The 20,489-nt window shown below is 44.8% G+C and overlaps 1 protein-coding gene across 1 annotated transcript in view; it reads right to left on the bottom strand.

The window, feature by feature from the left end:
- Window positions 1-20,489, bottom strand: part of LOC146789691 (5'-AMP-activated protein kinase subunit gamma-2-like) — a 694,843-nt gene that overhangs the window by 416,877 nt on the left and 257,477 nt on the right. The gene's annotated exons all lie outside the window — the stretch shown is intronic.

Raw genomic sequence — 20,489 nt, 5'->3', positions numbered from 1 at the left:
TGGTGCTCAGACGAATCACATTGCAACGTTGTGACTGGTCAGGGGAGCCTGGCTGTGCTTCCTGGAGTAAGAGGCGGAGGAGAGCAGGAGCGAAGACGGAGGACCCGGTGGCAAGGTAAGTATATTATTTTTCTTTAATTTACATTGTGCCCCGTGTCCCCCTTCTGCCCCCCGCCACCCGCGAGCTATGCCGGCTGCTGCCGTTTGTGTTACTGAAAGACTACTTCCAGTGCAAATAAAGTATTATGTGGTAAAGTAAATACTTTATCAACTCCTTGTTCTTGTTTGCATCACTTTTTGTGACTTTGTACAGGTGTAAGGTGTTGAGAAATCTGCCACTAAACTTCAGTTGGGACAGACAATGTGTGAGAAGCTGGCCTAGTATATGTTGTCTACTAATGTAAGTGGACACCTTGCACCAGTCTAGACAACCTTATGGTGATTTAAGCAGTCTCAGACAACCTTAGAAAGCTATCCAAGTGGTAGCTGTGGAGAGCAGCCTTCAGGCTTAGTCTTGAAGGAGTGTAAAGCAGCTTGTTTGACCAGAATGCAGTCTTATAGTACAGATTAAATGAAAAGAGAACCACGCATAGTATTTATAAAAATACGTATTTATTATATAACACTATCTAGTACATTATAGTGTCTCCCACACAGAGATAGGCACAAAGCACACAATACTTTAGCAAAGAAATCACAGTAAATAGCAGTAATACACAGTGGGCCCCAGGGGGGACCGAACCATATACTAAGAAAGTGGTATAAGAACCACAACTCGAGTCAGGACGATGTCGAGAGGACGTAGAGTTGCTGGGGACCCACAGAACCACCCAAGATAAGTAGATAGGGACCCCACGGAGAGCGTGTGCAGTGTGTGAACACAACCGTGTGCTCCATACGAGTCTATGTGCAAGTCGCGGATGGATTTTTAAAGATTAGGGACCCTTCCCAGTGGACCCTGAAGAAACCCTGTGGAAGACAGAAGGATGGAGAGCCACCCCACCCATGGATACTGTGGTACCCAAGTTACCTATCCCAGGGAAGCCGGGTGCATAGGTGTGAAGTGGCGTCGGAAAAAGCAGTCGAACCCAATGGAGAACTTCAGGTAAGTGCAGTTGTTGGAAGATGAGAAAGTGTCTGGAGGAATCCAAATGTGAATTCTTGAAGAGGAGGCCCTGAAAGCAGAGGGGACAGTGTCTATGTCAATCAGGGGTGACCAGGAGACTTGAAAGACGGATGCCCTCCGATGGCGGGTGCTTCAGGTAAGATGACGGTGACCTTGACCCTGCAGCTGTGAGGACCAGGTGATGCTGAAGATGACCAGGACACAGAAACGAGCTGTCCCACGAAGGATGTCGAGTGCTGTCCGGCTGGAGCACCAACAAACCTTGGCAAATGCAACCCACGCAGGAAGTCAAGAAGGTGCACAGTTGGGACCAGCAAGGTACAGGAGACTCACCTCAAGCAGGGGAGTTAGGGGAGGCCCCGACAATCAGGGGAGCCCAAGGAAAACAAAGGTGACCCTCAAATGGACCCACAGGCCAAAGGTGCAGGAGTCGCAAGAGGACCTCAAGCAGCTCACCAAATGAGGCAGGCCACGATGCACACAATGAGGTGTGGCCGAAGATAATGGTCACAGGAGGTGTTCAAGTGTTTGGGCTACTTGGAGCCCGAAGATCTTCTTGCAAAGATGTCAACAAGTCTTTGCAACTGCAAAGGGGACACAGTACCCAGAGGTTCGGTTATTGCAACCCCCCAAGGACTACTGGCCTCAAACTTGGTAAGAGGGTAGAATAGGCCTCGGGAGCAGAGGAAAACCACCACCTGTGTTGCAGAGCCCACGGAGTCCGGAGAAGCTCAGGATCTGCAGACCGGTTAACTTAGTTGTGGTGCCTGCGAAAGCAGGGGAGTGACTCCTTCACTCCAAGGGAGATTACTTCAGTTGTCCTTGATGCTTCACAGGCCTTGGAAGGTTCCTGTATGATGCACAGGCACAGACGATGCAGCAGACTGGAAGGGAGACGAAGTCAGGCCCATACGAAGTCCACCGATGTCCAGAGTGCCCAGATGGTAGAAGTGCAGTGGTTTCAGTTCTGAATCTTATCCCACGATGAATCTCGGGACCTACACCCAGATAAGCCCTTAAGTACCCTAGGGAAAAGGTTGGGAAGATTAATGGGAGCCTCCCAGGGGAGGGTCTGGACAGGGGGGAGGTTACTCTCATTTCCTATGTCCAGTTTCCTGCCATAGTTGGTTTGAACTGGACTATGCACAGGGATACCAAATGTGCCCCTCATACAGACTTTCAGGTGCTGGCAAACGCATCCACCCAGCCCTAATACACTAAATCCTGTCTTGGAGGTGGTCTCACCTCCCTGTGACGGGATGCCTATTGTTCTGCCTTCCCCTGCTCGATCTTGGCTCAGCAGCAGGTGGGCAGAAATGTGTCTCTGGTCGGCAGCAACCATTTTGTGCTGTCCAGAACAAGAAGGCTGGTACCATGAACACTGAGAGCCTAACGGAGGGCTCTTCCAGTGCTTGGAATCATACCTCCCACACCGTTTACGGTGTGGGGGTATGATTCCAACATGTTTGATACCAAACATGAAAGGATTCGTTGCAGACGTTTTCTAGATAGTCATCGTGTGATTACGCGGTGCCCCTCTATATAGTATATGGCTGCTTCACTGACAACCCGGGAGAATGGACTCCGTAGGCTGCAGGGGTGTCCTGCTCATGCAGGGGTATCCTCTCACTTAGAACCAAGAACCCTGCCTTCAGGATTGTAAGGGCCTGCTATAGGGGTGACTTATAGGTTTTAAGTGCAGTAACCCTTAGATATAGTAAACCTATATCTTTAGTAAGAGGTGCATGCACCAACTTACATAGGCTGCAATGGCAGGCCTGTAGTTCCATTTTGAATGGTCTCTCATGGGTGGCATAATACATGCTGCAGCCCGTGGGAGACCTCTGGGGTACCTATGCCCTGGGTACATGGGTACCATAATCTAGGGGCTGACAAGGGTACCTCAGTATCCAATCTGGGATGTACCTAAGTACTGAACACAACAATTTAGGGAGAAAGCAGATAGAATGGGGTCTTGATTAGCAGGATCCCAGTCAGACTAGCCAAAACACAGCTTAGCATCAGGCAAAAACCATGCAGAAGGATCCTACCTTCCTACGCAATGAATCTGAATTTCTGTGATATAAATGTCAAGTAATCAAAATATATTTGACACATGGCTTATTGTCCAGCTCTTGATTGGTTTCCAGAATAAAAGAGGTTAATGTGGTTGGACAAAAGAGGAGAGAGGAAAACAGATACCCAAAATTAAAAGTCAAGGCGGTCTGAGAAAATGTTTGTTAGCAGAAATCTATTTCTTGCTTACAATCTTTCGAATGCATTCTTGCATAATTTACAGAAACACAAAGAAGGGAGATCTGCAGAAGGTTTGGTTGATTTCACAATTACAATAATGAGTTATGAGATGAGTTTCAAGACCATGAGTCTGCATTCATTATGTGGCATGAATGGCCAAAACACAAGCTAGACACCAGTTAGCGTTGCATCACAGCACAAAGGCAGAGAGAGTGTATACTGGATAAGTTATGTACCTTCAAGCACATGATCACCCAAGGGTAAGTCATGTAACATGGATAATTTTTGCAAAAATTACACATGAAAATATCTTATGATTTTCATCTGACCATTGTTTGTGCCAGTCTCTTTGATGTTACTATTCCACAAAAGGCCAGGTCATGCTACCTTGAGTGACTTGAACAGATATCCCTTTCTGTGGACTCCTAGGGCTGTTTGCGATGTTTCTGTCCCAGAATGTCTACTTTGGATGAATTAACTCATGTTTAGCATGAGACAACGCAATGTGGTTTAGCGCCAGAGGTACTGAGTTTATGGAGGAGGAGCATAAAGGCCCTTGTCCTCCCTGAAAACATCCAAGGGGGGCAGTGCACTGTAGTGTGGTGGAGCCCCCGTCGCTGGCACTGGGTTACTGGCACACACTCAGCTGGGCGGGACCCAGCTCCACCCTTTTCACTACTGTTCCCATGTTCAACGTGGACCTACCCAAAACTGCCCTTAACAGCAGGGCAAACTGGACAGCACCAACATGTGCCATTAATATGCATCAGCGCATGTGCGCACACTACAAGCACCATCTGAGGAAAGGAAACTCAAACAAAAATAAACACTGCACAGTGCACACAGCAAAATCTGCAGAACAAGAACTACAGAAGCATTATTATTATTCCTTCTAACTTATGTAGGCTCACAGGGGCACATCATTAAAAAAAAATTAGGGATGCGCCTTGTTCACAAAAATACCGCTCACCCTTGTGTTTTCCCTAGTGCGGCCGCTATAAAATCTGCCTAGCGCCAATGCAGACACCCTAATGCCATGATGCAAGGGTTCCTGAGGTGCAGGGATGATTGTTTCCTGTGCATAACCAATCATTAAAGGTGATTTGCTCCTTCTGTGTATGCTACTGAATGCAGCACTCATAGAAAGAGCACAAAATGAGGAGAAATTAAAGTATTTCCCCTCGATGCGCCTCTCTAATGCCTGCTTTTCATTGGTGTTAGTTTTTGGCGCTGCCTCAGATTTACACATCCTTGTAAATCTGGAGAAGTGACAAAAAGCAATGGCTGTTACAGCGGAACACCCACAGCAACACTCATTGCACGCCCCTTCACGCACCGTGATACGTAATAAGGGGCCTCATTTACAAGGCATGAAAAGCCACACAGGGAGGCTTTGCGTGGCCTCACGCCCCTTTCACGCAACGTGATGCGTAATAAGGGGCCTCATTTACAAGGCATGAAAAGCCACGCAGGGAGGCTTTGCGTGGCCTTGTAAATATGGGCCAGCAAACAGTGCCACTGGAGCGTCAAATAAAGTGACGCTCCAGTGGCGCTAGGGGCTTGTAAATATGCCCCACAGTGCTACAACACTATGGCAGAGAGCACTGTATAAAATTTGCTGAATTAATATACATAAGGAAAGTCAGGATTTTGGGTGTTTCAAGTGATGCTCGAGATTAAACAGTTTTAGTAGAAATGAGACAGGTTGCTAAACCGCCACTACCAAGAAAAATACCGTATTTTACTTCAGACCGTTGCTTGATGCTTTGTACAGAGATACAAAGCTCTCCTTAAGGGGTGGCTCTTTAATCTTAAAGAATTATAGAAACAAAAAAAAAACGATACGCTAAATAAACAGCTTTCATGCTTAACGAAACACCTCAACTCCGGCGCCTCATCAGCTCCTGCAGTCATGTATTGCTTCACCCACTCCTACGCAACAGACTCTGCAAACCGATTTCTCATAAAAAAAAAAAGATTTACGGTAGCAGAGCGACACAGTGACAGCACCAGACTGCTGACACGGTGACAGAGTGGAAGGCTTTTAATATCACACTTACAAAGTGATAGCAATTGATAGACAACAAGGGGAGGGACCTTTTTGAAACAGGAGTCGCCATTTTGTTCCCAGTGGAGAAAGCCGGGAAATCAACACCAGAAGTAGACATAGATTTGGGTAGTGTAAATCTTGAAATACTAACAAATGTATGCTGCAATTCCATAAAAACAGACCCATCTGAGAGAGTTATGCTTTGGTATGAATTCTTTAATTTTCTTTAGAGATAAATGCACACTTTATAAACATATAGGATTCGGGAGCAGAGAATTGACTATCAGAAGTCCCTGCCCACATAGACACCGCTTCTGGAAGAAGGAAAAGGGTAGGGAAGAGATTGGTTATCGCCTTGAATGGTCATTAGACTACTAGTTCTATTGTCCTTTTGATGCTAGTTTACCTCCTAACCCTGAATTAACATTGCAGTCAAATGGCAAATGACTGTCGGTGGATATTATCTATGTAATCAATGATATTACTTATGTTGATTTCTGTATTATAGTTACGGGGTCGGAGTATTACGTTGCAACCGCTGCTACTGTAGAGGTTTCATCATTAGCAGTGCCCCACTCCCCAGACATGTCATTGAAAGTGGGTACAAATGCACAGGAAAAATGTGCAGTTGTACACACATGCATGACATGTGTGGACATGCCTTGTGCATCATGTACCTAATTGCTGGAGTGTGGCGATATGTGCACAGACCAGTCAATGGGGATACATGCCACATGAGGACTTACCTGGATTCCCCCACCCACAGGACCGTCCACTTGGGGGTGCAGCTGCTGAGGTGAAGGATAGACCTGGAGGAAGGGATTCACACCAGAGTCCGCCGGAATCGGCTAAGTATTCACCCCTTTTCCTTCATTTTCGATGACTCGAGTCAGCCGGTCGGACTGCCACAGTCTGGTCGTCGGAAACCCACATCCGGCGGTCGGAGATCCCTGTACAGCTCTATGGATGCAGTTTGTCTCCGACACCATCTCAGTGGTTGGAGAAAATCTGTCGGAGTCGGCGGTCTTTCAGCAGTCAGTCAGAGTACACAATGCATGCATCGTAATCCGGTGGTCTGACTGACTGCTTCCGAAGAGACCTTCGACAGCCTGACCGCCTCCTACAGGACCGCCGAATGTGGTCCAACCAGCATCGTAATCAGGCCCTATACATCCAAAGAGAGAAAAGTTTTAAAGGTTGTCAAGGCATAGTATTTTGTACTGGAATGGCATCCTCCCAGTAAAAATCTTATGCTAGACTCATGGAGACACCTTTGCACTATTACGTAAAGGTGTGTGTTTGGCGCGCCGCAGCCTACTTGCGTGCCAGAGCAAGGGAGAGAGCAGGATTGTGCCATATCTCTGTAGACGTGACACTTTTTTGCTCTCTCCATGTCAAGCAGGAGAGCAACTTTGGGTGCTGTGCTGCATTGCCTGCCATCTTTGTAAATCTGGCACCCAGTTCTATACTTCTGGGGACTGCTCATTTGCTTGGGGCATTCAGCACTTACTCTTTTAAAAACTAAGCACTGGCCAAAGGGAACAGTTGTGACATTCCACTACAAATGACATTTTTGTCACTGTATTATTCTTGGGTGTGACGCTAGTTATGATGAATGCACCATGGGTACTGAAACATGTAGACTTAAACAAAAAGGCCTGAAATACAGATCTGCTTGTTTTTAACTTTATGGGTAGGATAAAGTTAGACCACTGGTGACCAACAAGTTTAATCATCTATGGTTTCTCTTCACTGCTTGGCACAGGTCATGATGGATCTGTTATCTCGCCCGATCAACAGCCAATAAACTTAAGTGTCCCATAAAACCCCGACGAACTTTGCCAATTTTGTGGAGCGGGACCACAGTTATCAGCATTTCAAACTCCACGAGTCGGGTTTTCATTTTTTACTGGTGTTCACTTCCATTCAAGTAATTAAACACCTGATTAAAGGACTATTTGGAAGAGTATTTTGGCACCCGTATGCGGCGAATTCATTTCTGCATGTAGGTTACCTCATTTATGGAAACCGCTCCCATTGCATCATTATAATTGCTTTAATATATGGACTTGCGCCTCCGGCATATATTGATAAAAGTGTTTCTCAAAGTCCCTATTCATTGTTACATAGAGCCCTTGTTTGCACTTCATGTAAGAAAATCTATTTGGAAGAGTCTGGTTTAAAACTGACCCCTCCTTGAATGATTAAAGGATTTTGCGCCCTGACGAAGGAATCGTGGGTCTCTGATTCCACTTCGAAACGCGCGTCGGCGCTTTAGTTTTTCTTTCATTTTTATTTGTATACATTTATGAAATGTATTAGAATATGTTTTAACATGTTAAACAATGTTGTGGAGTATGAATGCAGTTGAGGTATGTTTGATAGGCTGAATGCTTGGATTGTCAGTATGTATAATCGAGACATTCTTTCATCGTTTTGTCTTTTTTCCTCTTTTGGGATCGCTTCACATAATGTTTTTGACTTTGTACTCTATTTTGTAAAAGTATAAGTATATTGAAATGTATTCAAACATTTATATTTAAAAAGAGAAAACAAAAACAACTTTTTGCATAAATAAAATAATGAATTATTAATTTATCTCTGTAGGACAATGTTGTTGTCTGTGATTGTGGAGGTATTTCCCAAACTATAATTGAATATTAAGAAGAGGTTTGTTTGTTATTATGTAAAACAGGAGGCTTCCCAGTACTAGACAGGGAACCCGAAGGCGAATTATGCCACACTAGATCGGTGAGGGTTCATCATTGTATGGTAACAATTGTCCAGAAAGACCATATTGAAAGCAATTCCGCTATTGACACAGATTGACTGCATAATGTATGTTTAAGATGTGACTAACAAGGACGTTCCACCACCTCTATTTTTGAGAAAATCATCTCTCTCTCTTTTTTTTTGTTATGGCTCTGACCACTGTCGGACTGGCCTATAGGACAATCAGACAATGCCTGATGGCTTGGTCTCACAGATCAGTGTGTGGGCCGGGTTTCTAACAGTTTCAGGGTCTGTTTTATGGTCTGCTGGGCTGTTTTTTCTGTTGTTTTTCCTGATATTACCACAAACATTGCCTTCAGCAAACACAAATGCATGCAGTCACCCCCACCTAGCAGAATACTGAAGCAGGGTGTCTTTACAAGCTCATAATTAGTCTTATTTGCAAATGTGGGCCACTTTTTTTTTTTACTAACTCATTTGCTAACTGGGCATATTTTATTTAGTGCCTGGGCCTATTTTTTTGCCCCAGTCCGACCCTGGCTGTAAACAAAAATCAAAGGGGGGAGTGAAGAGGGGTGAGGGTAGAATCGTCCTCCTCTTGGTACTGTTTTTCAACAAAAAGATTCTACCACTATAGTATATTTTATCCTTCCTTGTTTGAAAGACTATAGTGATGGTGTAAAAAAGTGTTAGACCCCTGCAGATATTTAGAAGGGGACACTTTATGTTTTTTTAAAATACCTCTCACACACTGAAAATTAATTCAGTGTCATGCTTCATCATGGGGGTTTTCCCGTCCCTCTACGGGGCGGGGTGTGCTACGACCAACATGTACGTGGGAGCACTTTAATTCAAGTGAAGAAAGCTATGTGTAGTGCATAAGTGGTAGGGTCGGGAAAGATAGTGGTGCAAAGTTAAAAGTAACCTGGCTAGTGGAAGAAATATAATATATTACCATCCCTAGCTGGAAACATTAAAAATGGGAAAGCGTAGAGTTTATATTGTTATGAGTTGCCTTCTACTGGGTCAACATGTTTCAAAAGCCATCCCCTTGGCTTTCTTCTTCAGGACCATGCACGACCCTGGCTGTAACCATAGAGCAGCATGGAAACGTAAGCAAGTAAACCTTGGGCTACGTATACTAAAGCTATTTCTGTGCGCAAAGCGAACGCTTTGCAAATATACAGACTTTGTGCATTGAAAGCTCCAAATTGCAGTGTACGAAAGTCATTGCACTTACCACCTGTTCTTGCATGATCATAATCACTATAGTTCCCCCTTTTTTAGGCTGTATCAGTGTTTTGCAATAACACATGCATCTAAAAGGATTGAAGAGCCTTCCTTTGCTCCTGGCAGGCAGTAACTATCTGGAAAGTTGAAACAGTGCAGACCGCTTCCCCTGTGTCAGTTACAAGTGCCACCACCAGGGGAGCGAACCATCCCTTACCATTGCGGACAGCTTGCCAGTGTCAGTCAGTCAGTCAAATTACTTTATTCGATACTTATAATATAATAGTACAGATGAATACAATTTAAGACATCAATCAATGAGTGCATAATCGAAAATTATGTATGTCAGTATAAAGATAATAAAAGCAAAGTTATAGCAATCGCAATTAAAAAACAATTAATAAGAACTGTTTGAAATTCATTCGCTAGTATTATACAGCTGCCTGATCTTCCCTGAATGAGTTAAAAAGGATGCCACTGAGAAGAAAACCATAGGATTAGGCAGGGATTGTAAAAAGAACATTGCTACACGGCATTGTTTAAAGTGAAATTTGTGCATCAGGGGCAGAATGAATTTTTTGCGAGGTTCCCTGTAAAATTTGCAGAAGAAAAAAAAAAGGAAAATTTGATTGTGCAGAGGTACAGTCGCAGGGACAAAAGAGTAATTCATTTATAGAATAGATTCCTACAGGGTGTGCCAACATACAAGGGATAAAGTTCAATCAGAATCTGATTAAAAAGAATCTATGGCGCGAGTTTGTCACAGTAAATAAATATGACATTGTCCCTTCATGAGCCTTCGGACCTTCAAGGTATAATTTTATTGATACCTTTGCACAATTTGTTTGCAGTCTGGTATCTGCCCATTGTTTAAAAAAACAGGATTTAATCTCCCGTTTTGAATTGCTCCGTAGGGGTAACAAATAAGCGCTCTAAACCTAAGGAGGAGAGAGTAGATTTGATATAAGAAATCCATGGGATCCTAGGAACATTTTCCATGGACAAACAGTCTTCAATTAGTTTTTGGGTAATGTGAATAGACTCCCTTCTCCAGATAGAGTGCCATAAGATAATTGGTGCCAAAGAGATTGTATCGGTCAAATATGGGACCTCCAATTCTGTGTGGATAACAAGGTTGGAGCAGCTTACGGGGTGGCCCACTACTTTTTTCCAAAAGATGTCCTCTATCACTTGGAGGGCAGACGGGTTGGTATAACCCCATATGCCTGCCTCGTAGGTTTCTACTGAAACTGTTTTAGCTGCATAGACCTTTTTACCATGTCGATAGGTTTTGCCCCGTTTTTTGAAAAATGAGTGGAGAGCAATGATACTTCTCTCAAGTGATAACCCCCTGGTCGCGAGCATATGGGACCATGATAGTTGCCTATCAAATGTTACACCTAGGTAAGAAAAAGTATCAGTATGGGCTATTTTTGTTTCCAGAAATATAAAAGCTCAGGACCTTCCTGTCCTTCCGGCCAGAGATTAGAATGAAAGACTTTACCTCGTTAGTTTTAAGCCCTAATTTTTGCATGTAAGTTACATAAATGTTTAGTAACTTTTGTAGGGCCAGGCCCATGCGGGCAATTGGCACTGTGTCGTCAGCATACAGGAGAATTAGGGTGCAAACGTTGTAAATTTTAGGGACGTCTGGTGTTGAGTCCGACAGGGGCGCCTCTACCCCATTAGTGTAGATAGAGACAAGAAATGCTTGCCAGTGATTGTTACACAATTTGCAACAAATGTGTGCACTTTTACCTCAGACTGTAGTGAAGACAGCGTTTTGCCTGCACACATTGCTATGTTAGCATAAGCGTTTTAGATGTTAGCACCATCTTGCCACTTTGCTGCTTTTGCACACGGCACCACAGGTAGTAGTTATTATAAGTAAAACTGCTTGCTTGCTTTTTCTTCACATGAGAACGGTCTGTTTTTCACATCCCTAGACTTACACCGCGACCTTAGTCTGAACACTGTGTGCAGAAACTGTCACGGTCAAATAACAATGTATGCTGTTGAATTCAGGTTGATCGGCCCACAGTCTAAACACAACAAGCACACAGCTGCAAATATCTGAAACTCGGGTGCCTTTAATATTGCATTGCATGCATGATGCTGGCACTCTTGGAGAAAACCTTTCCAGACACAGAGAGCAGTGCTGATCCTGTGATGTGATTCGCATAAGCTGATCTTGGAGGTATGGGGTTCCCCATTCAAACCTAGAGACCTTCTATTATTATTATAAAACTAGCTTATAGCCGGGGGAGGGTGGTACAGAAGGTATTATAGGACCTGTTTCCACTACCATTATAATATGACTTCTGCATTTGTGTTTTATAGAATTGTAACAATGCTGATGTTTTTATTTCTAATCATTTGTTTGCTTATGTTAAAGTAAACATTTTCAACTTTTCCGTGTCTCTGATTACTCACGTTGTGGACTGATATGAGAATAACAACGAAAAGGTGTTCTTGATTCCCACCATTCCTGAGAGTGACCTTAGTCGCTTGTTCTGGGTTGTCTAATCCTTGGTAGCTTCGCTGTAGTACGGAGAACGAATGAGGCACTGATGCTAGTCGGATAGGGGTTCTGGGTACTAAGGTGAGTTTTTTGGTACACCACAATTCACTGAGGTCTTGGTTTCCTGCACATAGTTCTGTGCATGAGCAGAATCCCCGCAACAAGACCCTTTGTGGAAAATCAACCACATAGTTAAGGAATTATGAAAGTGAATTCAGAAAATGAGGACTTATCAGACAGGTTCTCCCACATATGACGGATCCAGAGGCACTATGCAATTCTGAAGGTCGATTTCTGCGGTGCAGCTCATCAAAATGGCAAATACTTTCATTTTATGGCTTACCTACGTACAACGTTACCTGTCTGATGCTTTAGCCCCAAAGCAAATAATACCAAACATAGGATGAGTTTTGGTTAGATGGTTTTCTTCTCTAGCTCACATCCCTCTTTCTGGTTTAATGGTTTTCCTTTCTATTCTTGTGTTGGTTCTACCCAGGAGAATTTTGAGCTCTCTTTATTTTCATTGGCTGACATGTATCCTTCCACTGCTGATGTCATACTTTGCTTGAAAGTACATATAAAGAGCGAGTTTCTCTCTCTCTTTCTCTGATCACCCTACCCCAACACCCTTTCTTTACTAAGCTTCCCACACATTTACCACCCATATTGTTATCAAAGCCCCTCCGCTGTGGCCACTTTCACCCACAGCCCACCCCCTTTAAATAAATCCCATACAAAGATGGTCCTGTGGATGTCTGCTCGTCAGCAGTATCCATCTTTGAATGGGGTTTCTTTGAATACACCCAAATAGATTTAAAGATGGCTGTTGCACATGTGTGCATTTCCTCAGTGGCCATCTTTGAATGGGTTTACTTAAAATATAAGAAAAATAATTCAAATATGGCCACCATGCGATGGGAAAACTCGCTTCTTCGACCTACCAGAGGTTGCATCTGACTGGCTGGACAGCTGGAGGCCCTCACCGGAAAGGAGCTCCAACGACCATTGAAGCAGGCAATCTGTTTGCGTCGGACAGACTCTTGGTTATTCTCAGCCGCCTGTTTTTCTTTCCCTAAAGTTGCGCATCACTCACGGTCTCTTGATCCTTGACGATGTCGAACTGTAAGCCAGTGTACTGAAGTACTTGCTAGTCTACATTTTGATTCGCTATTATAAAAAGCACCTGTAACTTGTAACGGTAGGGTAGCGGGACATCGGGGCGCTAAGGCCTCCCCCCATTTTCTTTTTTTAGTAACTTGTTGGGCGACAGGCACTCTGCATTTGAGACTCATGGGCAGTTCTGAGTCCAGAGTGCAGGGGAGCAGGGTGGGGGTTGTTGGGAGGGGTTGTTTTTCCTTGTTTATTATTTTTTGCATTATCTCGATGGTACAGTCCCAGTTTGTATAAAAAGCTGCCACGCTCCACGTATTTGTCAATGGGTGTGCAATGGAACAAAGAAGTTAAAATCTTAAGTTGGAATGTTAACGGGTTGGGGGACAAGATTAAAAGATGTGTGGTATTGCAATATATTAAGAGACTGTCACCAGACATTGTATTGCTTCAGGAAACTCACCTTATAGGTAACACATGCAAGGCTATGTATAGATGGGGCTATTCAATGGTAGCACATGCGGGTTTTGCGTCTAACTCTAGAGGGGTGGGTGTCATGCAAAAAAAAATCATTCCCCCTATCACTTGCGTCCACTTATGTAGATGACCGTGGCAGATACGTCGGGGTCACGGGCACCTGGGAGGGCCGAACCATTACCTTCATGTCGATATATGCACCTCCAGGGTTACAAGCCGCAACATTTGCTGACCTCAGTGCTGTGCTGCTAGCACTACCTGATGGGCACCTTGTACTTGGCGGTGACTTCAACTCAATAATATCGGGCTCACTAGATAGACACCCCCCGCACAATCCCTCACACTGCACACTCCTTTTCCAGCTTCTTGGAGGCAATGGGGTTGGTGGACGGATGGAGATCATATAATCCTGATAAGATCCAGCACACTTTTCATTCCGGGGCACACAATAGCCTCTCCCGCCTGGACTATATAATTGTCCAAGCTCCACAGGTAACAGATATCCATGAGATCAGACATCTGGCTAGGGGTATCTCCGACCACTCCCCCTATGGGTTCACATAGTCCTGGACCACACGCAAGTGGGACGAGTTGCCCCTATAAACCCCTGGTATCTCAAAAACCTGAAAATACGCAAAGGCCTGAGTAAGTCCATCGACAATTACTTCTTGGAGAATGAACACACCGTTGACTCCCCGCAAATATTATGGGAAGCTTTTAAAACAGTGGTCCGGGGTCAAGCCCTCTCCCTCATAGCGGGATCGAAAAAAGACAAAACAAAAGACATCTCTGACGTAGAACAAGAAATGTATTGTCTTGAACAAGACGTAAACTTGGATCCTTCACCTGAAGTCCTTCACACACTCCGCCTCCACCAGGACGAATACCGGGCACTGGTCACCGACCGTGCCAAAATAATGGGACAGGATAGGCTGGGCCGACTCTATAACTGGGGGGACAAGGCTGGAAAACTAATCGCCTGGCTAGATAAAAAAGAACACGCTAGTAGGCTCGTTCCAGAACTTAGAGACTTTGAAACGTCCCCCATAACGGACCCCCATGACATAGTCAATCAGTTTGCAACACACTTCCACACAGTCTAGAGCTCAATAGCGCCATACACTGAGGCTGACTCCTCGGACCTCCTACATGATATCTCCCTCCCAACGCTCTCGGACACTGACCGAGCATTCATGGATAGTGCCCTCACCACTGACGAAATAGCGCTCGCAATCTGAGCACTTCACTCTGGTAAGGCTCTCGGCCCAAACGGCATCCCGATCGAACTTTATAAGCTCCGTCCAGATAAACTAGCTCCATATCTGAAATCCATGTTTGAAGATAGCCTTGAGCAGGGATCGCTGCCCCTAGATCAGAGAATCGCACCCATTGTCACAATTCACAAGGAAGGGAAATCCAAAACAGACTGCGCCTCCTACCGCCCTATTTCATTGCTTAATGCAGAACCTAAAATCCTAGCCAAAGTACTCGCCCTTAGGCTGATTAAGGTAATAGGGGACTTGGTACACCCTGATCAATCGGGGTTTATGCCAAAGAGGAATACTGCTTTAAATCTGCGCAGAGTGCATGGGGTCTTGGGCAGGGTACCGACCATGTGGGAAGATGCCATCATAGTCTCCCTAGATGCTACTATGGCATTTGATACGCTTGAATGGCCCTATCTTTTTACCATGCTCACAAAATTGGGGTTTGGGCCGAGTTTCAGCCGATGGGTGTGTTTATTGTATAGCACCCCTATGGCTCAGGTAGTCGTAAATAACAAAAAATCAGAGACCTTCACACTAAGCCGAGGGACCCGTCAGGGATGCCCTCTCTCTCCCTTGCTTTTCGCTTTGGCTCTCAAACCCCTTGCAGCATGGATCCGTAGAGACGTAATGATCCATGGAATACAATGGTCGGCGAACTGGGAAGACCGTATTTCTTTATATGCGGACGACATCCTCCTATACCTCACGTCCCCCAAAAGATCCCTTATTGCTGTATTCAATATCCTGGCCATTTTTGGCAGATATTCCGGGTTTCGTATCAACTGGCAAAAATCTCTCCTATATGTCCTCTGTGGGGGCCCTCCTCCACTACCTCGAAACTGCCCCATACCGATAATCACAGAGGGCTTCAAATACCTGGTCATATTTGTTTCTCTTGATCACTCCCTCAGGCATGCCCATAACCTTGTTCCCCCACTGCAGAGACTTAAACGTGACATCACAAACTGGAAGTCACTCTCGCTCTCTCTATTGGGCAAGGCGGCCCTTTTTAAAATGATGTCCCTACCCCGCTTCCTCTATGTTCTACAGAACTCGGCCGACCCTGTCCTAAATTCATATTTTTAAAGAAAGAGAAGGGCTTCGGCGAGACCTTCTCTGGGGCGGGAGACCGCATATCGCTTTGCAAAAACTCATGCTCAGCTGGTATGACGGCGGAATCGGATTGCCCGACATTATAAAATACTACTTGGCAGCACATCTTATAGCAATAAATCACGGCACTTATGGTCACCCCGACGACCTGGGGTTCAATATGGACAGATGGCTTCTTCCAAACGGGGCCTACACCCGACCACTGTACTCCAAACCGGACAGGTACCTACTTACTGGTCCTACCAACCACCAACAGTTAAAATATGGCACTCAGCAACTAAATCGCTCGGCTGGAGCAATAGGATAACTCTTGCCACACCTTTGTGGGATTCACAGCAACTAGGGGACCTGGGGAACTCCAAAGGCTTTGACAAATGGGATTTAATTGGCATTTCCCACATAAGGGACCTCTAGGACACAGAGGGTGTGAAGCTCTTCGAAGCCCTCCAACATCAATATGCACTGGCAGATTCGGAGCGTTTTCAAGGCCTGCAAGTCCGACACTCATTGCAAACAGTGTTGCCCCGTGACTCCTCGCCACCAGATTTCTCCCCACTGGAGGACAGGCTACTTGATGGCTATATACCTGACAAAGCTAACTCCCTAACTAACTCATTAACAATATGGAAGACCCCCTGCTGTCACTACGAATAAAATGGACTGGAGGTCTCCTCCCACAAAACTGTTGCTATCCCGGCGCGTCTCCGCCTGGTGCAGCTAAAAACTCCTGCATAGAATTTACATAACAGGTCCCCAATTGACACACATGGGTGGGCCGGCGGATGGGTCTTGTAGAAGGGGATGCACCCAAATGGGCACGTTCATGCACATAATATGGCACTGTGAGCTAATCCAGGAATATTGGCGTAAGATACACGACGTAATAAGCAAGACGTTGGAGGTCGAAATTAAACCAGAGGCCCCTAGATGCCTCCTTAACATCTGGGAACCCACTGACCTCAACACACACGCCACACAATGGGTCACACTCGGCTGCATGGTCGCCAAGAGGAATATAGCTCAGCTCTGGGGGGCCTCACATGCGCCCACGATCACTGACTGGAAAAAAGACCTTGATTGGTGTATGCTAAGGGAAAAGACTGTATACATGGCCCGAGGTTGCCCCCGAAAATGGTCCAAGATTTGGGCCCCCTGGAATGAATACCGCGGCAATATATGTAACCCTCCCCGTAATTTTGACATCGATGATCCCCCCTCTGGGTGATTTCCAATGCATTATCCCACTGTACCTGTATGTATATTTGATTTCATTGTAATCCCCACTATTGACTTTGTGGAACTGTACCTTAATGTTTCGAGTCTGTTTAATAAAAAAGATTAATAAAAAAAAAAAAATGGCCACCATGGATGTGTGCACATCCACTGCAGCCATCTTTGAATCGTGTATCTTTAAATATAACAAAATAGATTCAAAGATGGCTGTCTACAATTGCCATCTTTGAAAGGCTTTTCATAAAGTGTAAGAAAATGCATTTAAGGAGGGCCACTGTGGATAGGTGCTACAGATGCATGTGCTTTTGTGGCGAATATCTAGGAGTAAAAAAAAATATTAAGAAAGCCAGTAGATTTCACGGGAGAGACCTATTGGCATTGTCAGTCAGTCAGTCAGAAAACTTTATTTCGGTAAAAATACCATAAAAGTGCAGACATCACATTTAAAAAGGTTCTACATATACACTCAATAATCTTTAAAACCTCTCATAAAACAATAATTTAGTTCGTTAAGTATTCCTAAAAAAATATAAGATGTTTAGCACAAAAATAAGTAGACACGACTTACAATATAAAAAGAAGAAGGCGTTACAGTACTAAATGTTTTCTTGTTACCCACATGGAAAAGAGGAATTTCGCAGTAACTGTGACAAATAGGGGGGAGGTATCAGATTTCATTACCCTATATAGGTCTCTGTAATTGCTTACCCCAATGTTTTTCGCTAATTGAATAATCCATTTTTTACGTGGGTTTGTGTAGGCCTTACAAAAGAATAACACGTGGACCTCTGATTCCTCGTTCGAGCTACAGCCTGGGCAAACACGATTTATTGAGCCTACCCATTTATTCGTCCTACAAAATAAGGGTAGGGAACCATGCCTGAATTGTATATAAAGTTTCTTGGCAAGCAAAGGTTGAATCATGTCAAGTGCGGGCTCAAAGCTGTAGCTTAGTTTCATTTCAAGGAATACAGAGGTCAAATTAGCACCCGGATCAGAACGTAATATTTGGGTCAATTTATAATCCTCAATCATTATCGCCAGCTGTTTTTTTGGAAGGGAGACACAAGCCTCTGGGTTATGCCATAGGTCCTCCCTACCAATTTCACCTAAAAACTTTTTAATATAAGCGAGCCATGAAATGGAACCAGCCCCTGGGAGTGTCATAATTGATTTTAATTCCTCCCTAAAGGTATAGAGTTCTGGTGTGCTCCACAAACGGCGCCAATACATAACCGGTCGGGAAGCAACCAGATCGACTATTGGCTGGATTCCCAGGTCCATCCTCAGAGGTTGTAGGGGGGTGCTTTTAGGTAAAGCTAAAAGTTGTCTCATAAAATGGTTTTCTGACTTAGCTAAGGACTGGACAACACTATGGCCCCAAAGCTCAGCGCCATAGGTCGCCGCTCCTCTTGCCTGTACCCTGTAAACCTCTACAAGCGGGCCAATTAATTTTATCGGGCTATCCCGATACATCTTCAAAATTCCCCCAGAGATTTGGGCCAATTTCAAATTGGCCTTCAGAATCTGGGGTCCCCAGTCCATATTATTACTTAGTGTAAGCCCCAGATAGTCAAAGACCGATACACGCTCCAACGGTAAATCGTCCAGCTTTGGAATGGGACAGTTTGTGGTATCAGCATGCAGAACCATGTATTTGGTTTTGTTGACATTAATAACCAGGTTCCTATTCCTGCAAAATGTTGCAAAGCCCTCCAAAACTCTTTCCATACCCATTGCTGTCTTAGACAAGAGCAGAGTATCGTCTGCAAACATTAATGCTGGTATTTTCCTACCTGATAGCCTAGGTGCATCAATATCTGTTAGGGCAAGCAGTTCTTCCACAAGGCCGTTTAGAAAAAGGGAGAAGAGGGTCGGTGCCAGCACACAGCCCTGCCTCACACCTCTTTCAACAGGGAAAGAAGATGTTAATTCACCATTTTGGCCAAACCTTACCCTAGCATAGGTGTTTTTATGTAGGATTTCCATGATGTGGCATAGGTGTGGGGGAACGCCCATCCCCTTCAGAAGGTCCCATAGCTGGGATCGATCTACCATGTCAAACGCGGACTTTAGGTCAACAAAGGATAGGTAGAGACTACCTCCTTCCAGTTTGATCGTTTTCCAATATATCATCTGGAATCTGAAGAGTTGATCTATGGTTGACATTTTAGCTCTAAAGCCCACTTGTAGAGGAGTCAAAATGTTGGACTCTTCCATCCAAGCTTGGAGCCTCCCCAATAGAACACGTGCAAAAATCTTCTGAGCCACATCTATTAGGCTGATCGGCCTGTAGTTTACCGGGTCTAAGGGCGAGCCCTTTTTGTGTATCGGGATGATCTCAGCCCCAGCCCAGGTATGGGGCGGTGGCATTCCTAATAAAATAGCATTAAAAAGATTCTGTAGGTAGGGAACCCATACAACCTGTTCGCTTTTGTACAGGTCACCCGGTATTCTATCTAGACCGGGTGCCTTATTTGGAAGGACTTTGTTCAGCGCCAATTCAACCTCTCCTAGTGAACATAAATCGTTATCACCCGTGATCAAGGAAAGGGCTTGCCTAGGTGGGTGTTCATGGTTTTCTTGGCCTATAGAGTTACTGGCGTAAAGGGCTTGAAAATGCCGGCGCCATACATCTTCCCCTAGATTGGGTTGGACGGCTACTTGGGGGGCAGAGGAGCCAGATTTAACCAGATTCCAGAAGGCCTTGGAGTCCCTTTTCTTTAGTGAAGTAGAGATTTCCTCCCATCTCTTATACTCCCATTCTTTTTTGGCATCTGTGATCATTTTCTTATAGTGGCCCCTTGCCTCCTTAATCAAGGTCTTATTCCCCCCTTTTAGATTTTCTAGGAGTGACAACTTTGCTGCTCTACAGGGTTTAGTGAACCAGAGGAATCTCTCTCTGGACTTTTGTAGTTGCCTCCTTGTTCCCTGGTGGAAATGTCCCTCTAGAGTTGCACATAGCTCTGCGTGGGTGGAGCCTATAATATCCATGTCAAGGGGATCTATTTCAGCGGAAACAGGATCTAATACTTGCTTTAGAAGCGGATAGATCTCCCTGTACATGTCACCAAGCTCCGTTTGGGATTTGGCTATCTTTTCCCATCTTACTCTCCGTCCTCCACAGGATGTAACCAGAGGTGGGAGAGGAATAATGCCCCTAGGATGATTGGGGAAATTAACGTAGCCGTCAAGAGTGAGTACAAGTGGATTATGGTCGCTTTCACTGCGATTTACCACCTGTAAATCCACCGCCCTAGGCCACATATCCAGTTTGATCAGTATATAGTCTATGAGCGATGTATAGCTGTTCCGCTGGAATGTGGGTTTGCCAGGATTGTCCGCTGGGAGCCTTCCATTACATGCCCTCAG

The sequence above is a fragment of the Triturus cristatus genome, chromosome 10, assembly GCF_964204655.1.
Source record: "Triturus cristatus chromosome 10, aTriCri1.1, whole genome shotgun sequence".
NCBI lineage: Eukaryota > Metazoa > Chordata > Amphibia > Caudata > Salamandridae > Triturus > Triturus cristatus.
This window is presented reverse-complemented; position numbering and strand designations above follow the sequence as displayed.